The sequence below is a fragment of the Ursus maritimus genome, unplaced genomic scaffold, assembly GCF_017311325.1.
Source record: "Ursus maritimus isolate PB19 unplaced genomic scaffold, ASM1731132v1 scaffold_3, whole genome shotgun sequence".
In the NCBI taxonomy this organism is placed as follows: Eukaryota; Metazoa; Chordata; class Mammalia; order Carnivora; family Ursidae; genus Ursus; species Ursus maritimus.
The window spans coordinates 21711723-21717390 of NW_024425563.1; the positions used below are offsets into that span (position 1 = coordinate 21711723).

Genomic DNA, 5668 nt, shown 5'->3' on the forward strand with positions numbered 1-5668 from the left:
CCCCCCCCCCCCCCAGCTCCAGGTTCTGCAGCAGAAATCCTCCTCTGCTGAGTTAACGCTGCAGGAAAAGACCACAGATCCCGAAATCCCAACATACACCCCCAACTGTAGACCACCACCCACAGTCCCCCCAACCCCAGAGGTGGCCACGCGACCTCAGGTGCAGTGGGGCTCAGGGCAGCCAACTGTGGTACCTCCTCTCGGTCTGCACCACGCCCGAGGCATGGGTTCTGAACTACGCTACTACCAGTCCAAAGCAGCGGTAGTGCCCAACACCTTCTAGGTCCCTAACTATGGGTAACCAGCAAGTACACAGCCAAATAGGTAGGGAATGATAACCTCTGCTGGGACTATTACCAATCTCATCGGCTGATTCGGGGGACAGTGGCTAGGCAGCAAGAAGGGCAAAACTTGGGGGGGAAAGTCTGGGTTCTCTCTCTCAACCACGGCCATGGCCACGGCTCCAGGCACGTTTCCTTTGCAGCAGCACTACGTGGCCCGCATGCCAGAGGCCCGCCGCAGCCCTCTCGAGGCACCAGCTCCCAGCAAAGGGCCCGTACCGCGCCAGAAAGAATGATCTTCACAATTATGAGACTTAAACTCCCCCTTTTTTAGATGTATGATTGAATCACAATGCAAGGGCCCCAGCGGTACAGGAAAGAGGGAAGGAATTTTCTTCTTCATCTATAATCCTTTAAAAGGCATACATTATGCCTTTGAAAAGAAAAGTGTAGAGAATCACAGTGTCTACGTTCATTTTCTGGCCATAAACTTAAACTCTGACGAACGCGCGCGCGGGATGCGAGTGAGCCAGGCAGCCCAAGCAGTGCCGGCTCCCTCCAGCGGGGGCGCTGCAGGCCTCTCCTTCCACTCACGCCCGCCAGCCCGGGCCATTCCGCAGCCCAGAGCGCAGACAAGCACAAATCGCAAAAGGCTAGTCCAGCCGAGCCCACCCAAGGCCGCCCAGCACCTAACATTGCACTGGGAGGTAAGGGCCACCAACCAGACATAGGAGAAACCACCACTTGTGAGCTGTCATCAAAACGTGTGGCGCAATCCAGGGTACACTTCTGGTGTCCGATGAACAGGGTCATGAAACGAACGCTTTTTTTAAGCACCTACAATGAGCTGAGAGCCGGGGATACAAAGATGAATGAGAAATGGCCCCTGCCCCAGAACAAGATGCTGACCATCCGGTGGGGAAGACGGACAAGAACTGACGCTGCTTAAATTTTCCCTTTAATTTCCTGGCAACATTCTGTGACAGGTTGGCCCCCTCCCCCTGACATGTAAGGCCCTCAAAGGCCGAGCCCAAGTATTATTCACCTTTTGTATCCCCAGAGTCCGCCACAGTGCCAGCCACAAAGCAGACCCCTAATAAATACTGCATGAATAAGTACAAGAATTTGAGGGCGCACAGGGGAGGAAGTAATTAAGGGGAGGGGGGAGGGTTGTCTTGAATGATGAATAGACGTTTACCGGAGAGACAAAGAGCATTCCAACCAGAGGGGACGGCATTTGCAAAGCACCGGAGGCACAGGACTGCACAACCTTTGGGGAAACTGCAAGTCCTCTGGGTCGGGAGCCAACAGGCAAAAAATTAGGCTACAGATGAGTATTTCATCCTAAGGAGTTTGGAATTTGTCCTAAAGAAAATGAGAAGCCACAGATGGATGCAAACCCTTTATGGACTTAATTGGTTACTTACCAAAATATAAGTTACTCCCTTTAACAGTAGAGGATTACCTATTAAGGACTGAATTAATTACTTAGCAAAATTTAAATCAGTCCTCTCAATGGAGTAAAGGTCTTCCCATTTTAATTAAGACAACAATAACAACCTTTGCATTATTTTCTTTTCGTATTTGTTGTCAATGGAACCAATGAGTCCTATGGATTCCACACTTTCATTCTCACCACACCAGGAGCACCAGCACCCAAGATGAAGGCACTTTTGTATTTAATGGACTGAGCACTCACAAAGGATCTTACTCTGAAAGCCACAGAACAAGTGGGCAGATAGGAGAAACTGCTGGGGGGAGGGGTGGAGAGGGGACCAAGGAAGCTCATGGAGACAACGGGAATTTTAAGTCCGGTGCTCGAGAGAAACAGAGTGGCTAGGAAAAACTTCCTTGGAGAAGGAGTCATCGAGGGTTGAGGACTTCAAACCCGGAACTTGCGTAGGCGAAGAAAACATTCCCGTTCGGAAGACCCTCCCGTGCAGAGGCAAAGGAGTCTGAACAATGCAGAGGATACTATGAGAGGTCGGCTTCGCTAAAGCCGGGAATTTGCTCTCCAAAGTCGAGGGAGAAAATGCTAGCAATAATGCCCCAGGCGCCAAAGGGTTAATGAATTTCCTAAATGTGCCTGCCTTATTTCCAGAAAGAAGCTTCCTCCACCAGGGAGAATCTAGCCCAAGGTATAAAATAGCCCAAGCGCCTGAGAAAACATGTAACCATACATAAATCCAAAGTCTGCCTCCGGCTCGCTCTCAGTACACTCTTTCAGTTCTTGGATACAGACACCACACTCCACCGACATCCCATGCAGTGCATTCCCTCAACCAGCGGCTTATCAGACACTCCTGTCACATTCCAATTCTAAGATGGTCCCACATAACAAGACCTTGGATTTGTGCAAAAATTAGTGTCGAAAGCTCAGCGTTCATTGTACAACAGCGGTATGAGATCAGCGGGGCTGGTACCATACGTTCAATAATCATATTTTTCTAACCCCGGTCTGAGACTCGTCCTATGACAAGCACAAGGATATTTAGAAGACAATGAGACAGAACTGGGACTGCCACTTCGAAAAGTCATCTATAATTATCGATTCCAATAAATGGAAGAAGTTCGACATGGGAGAAATTTGGTTGAACAGCTGCACGTGTTAGACACTTAAGGCTTTAGGTGACAGTGAGTCAATGTGATATGGCTCCAAAAATGCCATTGTAGACTGCAGAACGTCATTAGAGAAGCACCGGGAATAAATTAATCCTCCTCTATTTTGCTAGTCAGACTTCACAGAAAGTATTTTATTCTGTTTTACAAAGCAATTTAAGAGACACATAAACAGGAATTTGTTCAGATCACCTAAAATGCATTGCAAATTATGTCACTGAAGGTATAACTGCTCTCATATTTTAAGCGCGGATCTTCACCAATTTATCCCTAATCCTTACAATAACTCAGCGAGAGGATTATCTTCATCCACATTTTGCAGAGGAAGATACAGCAGCTCAGAGCACTGAGTGTTAGTATGTAAAGGACTGGGAACTGAACACAGATGTGTCTGGCTCCAAAGCGTTCTTTCCACTACCCCACACTGCCTCCCTGTTTAAAATAACCGGGCATGTTTAGTTGGAAGAAAAGAAGCCTTGTGGAGTAAGTGGAAGAAGGAAATGTGTTAGCAGTCCTCAAATATTTGTGGAAGCAGCATTAGACATTTTATTCTGTATGGCTCCAATGAGTGCAAATTGTAGAGAAACAGATGTCGATTCAACATAAAGAATTTTCCAACAGTCAGGTCTGTCTGGAGAGACTGAGTGGCTCAGCCATTTTGGGACGTGACAAGTTCCCCGTCACTAGGGGCTGGGTAACCCTGTGGCAGGTATTCAAGCTCTGGAAGAACGCAGGAATGACCTTAAAGGTTTTTTTCCCATCTGACAGAAACTAAGGATCAGAGAGGAATTGGAACTTGGCCAGCGTGACCCCTCTACTGAAGGGTCAGATCCAGAACTAGGTCTTTCCCTGGGTGTTCCTCAGCGCACAACTCTTCGTACAACATGTTTCATGCCAAGGGCAACACAAATTGAAATCATCAATACAATCACATAAACCTCCCTGTCAGCCAAATGTAATCAACATATCCCCAAAGTGACTGGTGTTTTCCTCTTCAGGCTCATTTTTGGGTAAAAGTCTTTGGCTGCAAAGAGCTCAAAAGATGTGTGGTAGAGCAGCAAAAGCTGAATAATCTGTTAACCAGATAAAATGAACCTAAGTGACAGAGAGCTGTTCCTATAGACTACAGTGTCACTGGACCCCCCCTAAAGTATCTTGACACACCCTCTGCGTTACTGGGCACATCCCATAACCCCACACCTGGCCCTATCCCACTGGTCCATACCTAGAGTACATCTTACACACTCACACAGATAAGATAAATAGGTTGAAGGATTCGAAATAAAATTGTCTCTTGCATTTTTATAGCTCTTTGCCTTTCACATATATTACCTCATCTGACGCTCACCACAGTCCTCTAAGGAAAACAGCTACTTTCTTTCAGACAGACAAGCAATTTCCTAGCTGCCTGGGGAAGAGAAGACTACGGTACACAACTCACTTTTTTTTTTTTTTTAACTCCTTTCCACAGATTATTCCCCCAGCCTGGATGAGTCAACCCCGAAGCAGGTGTTTCGCTTTTCCTCGATTGCTATCATCACCTCACACCTTCTTCAGCTGTCCTCCCCCACGGTGCCCTCCAGTGCCCCCACCCACGCTACTCCTGCGGCGCTGCCTCCCGAGTCCCGTTACTACCACACTTGCCTGACCCCGCCCCGCGAGTGGCTCCAACTCCCAGGGCAAACTACCCTCCCTGCGCCGTGTGGCCGCGTCCCCGCACCCCACACTCGCCCAGGCCCCTGTGGCTGCCACATTCCCGACCACGACCACTACGGCTGTCCCGGAGTGGGAGGCGCAGCCTCCCAGGAACTCGAGTCCCGGTTCCCTGGAGGGGCGGTGGGGCGGTCAAGCCGACTGACGTTGCAAGGGGAGTCACGGCGAGGGTTAGGGGACTTTTGTGTTCTCGGCCGACCCCGAGGTTCTGGGAGATGACGACCGAGGACCTCGCCCACGTGGCCGTGTGGCGCGCACACCTCGTGCAGCCACCCACGAACCCCAGCGTGGTCCTGCACGCCCCAGCATAACCTCACGCCCTCCTGGGCCATTGTCACTCAAAGCCTGGTCCCCAGGGTGGGCGTGTGCTCCACGCACACTATCCACATACCCAAGTGTAGCCATACCCACTCTTCGGGTGGCCTGGGAGGGTGAGGGTGGAGGGTCACTTCTCCCCCGCCCGTCTCTTACCTGATTCAGGTAAGACCTGGGCTACAAGACTCCATGTTTGGGGGAAACGGTTGCGCATGCGCTTCCTGCGGCCAGAGGTTCTGGGCCTTACCCCCAGTCCCCAGGGAAGACCCGACCAAGCCACCGAATACCCGGCTCTGGGCTAGAGCGTCGCCACCTCCGTGCACCCGCCCGTCGCCCCCAACCCAACCTGTGCAGCGGCCTTCTCCCTGCCGGGCGTCAGCGCCACCTATTGCAAAGGGTATGAAATGGCAGGCTGTGCCTTTGAGAAGAATCTAATGGATTGGATAAATGAGAATAAAATTTTATAGGGCCTCATCTTTTATGTGATAAACCGAAGGCCAAAGGACTGATATTTGGGTAGTTATTAACTGTGTAGAGATCTTTGGTGAGCCTTCTATATCTCACCCATTCATAGAACCTAACCACTCTTAACTCCCTAAAGGCTCCCCAGTCTACATCTCCAGCCCTGTCCTCTACCCCAAACTCTAGATGCATATTTTCGCCTGCCTTGTGCTCATCTTCACATGAATGCGCACACACATCTAATACTCAACAAGGGCTAAGTTAAATTCAATAGCCTT

The 5668-nt window shown here is 49.9% G+C and overlaps 1 protein-coding gene across 1 annotated transcript in view; it reads right to left on the reverse strand.

Annotated features, from left to right (window-relative positions):
• The window catches only part of MEST, a 62898-nt gene extending 57695 nt beyond the window's left edge, over positions 1-5203 (reverse strand). Inside the window, exon 1 of the mRNA XM_040643995.1 lies at positions 5085-5203. The gene's annotated coding sequence lies outside the window, so the exon portion shown is untranslated. The remainder of the gene's footprint in view (positions 1-5084) is intronic.
• Positions 5204-5668: the final 465 nt, after the last annotated feature.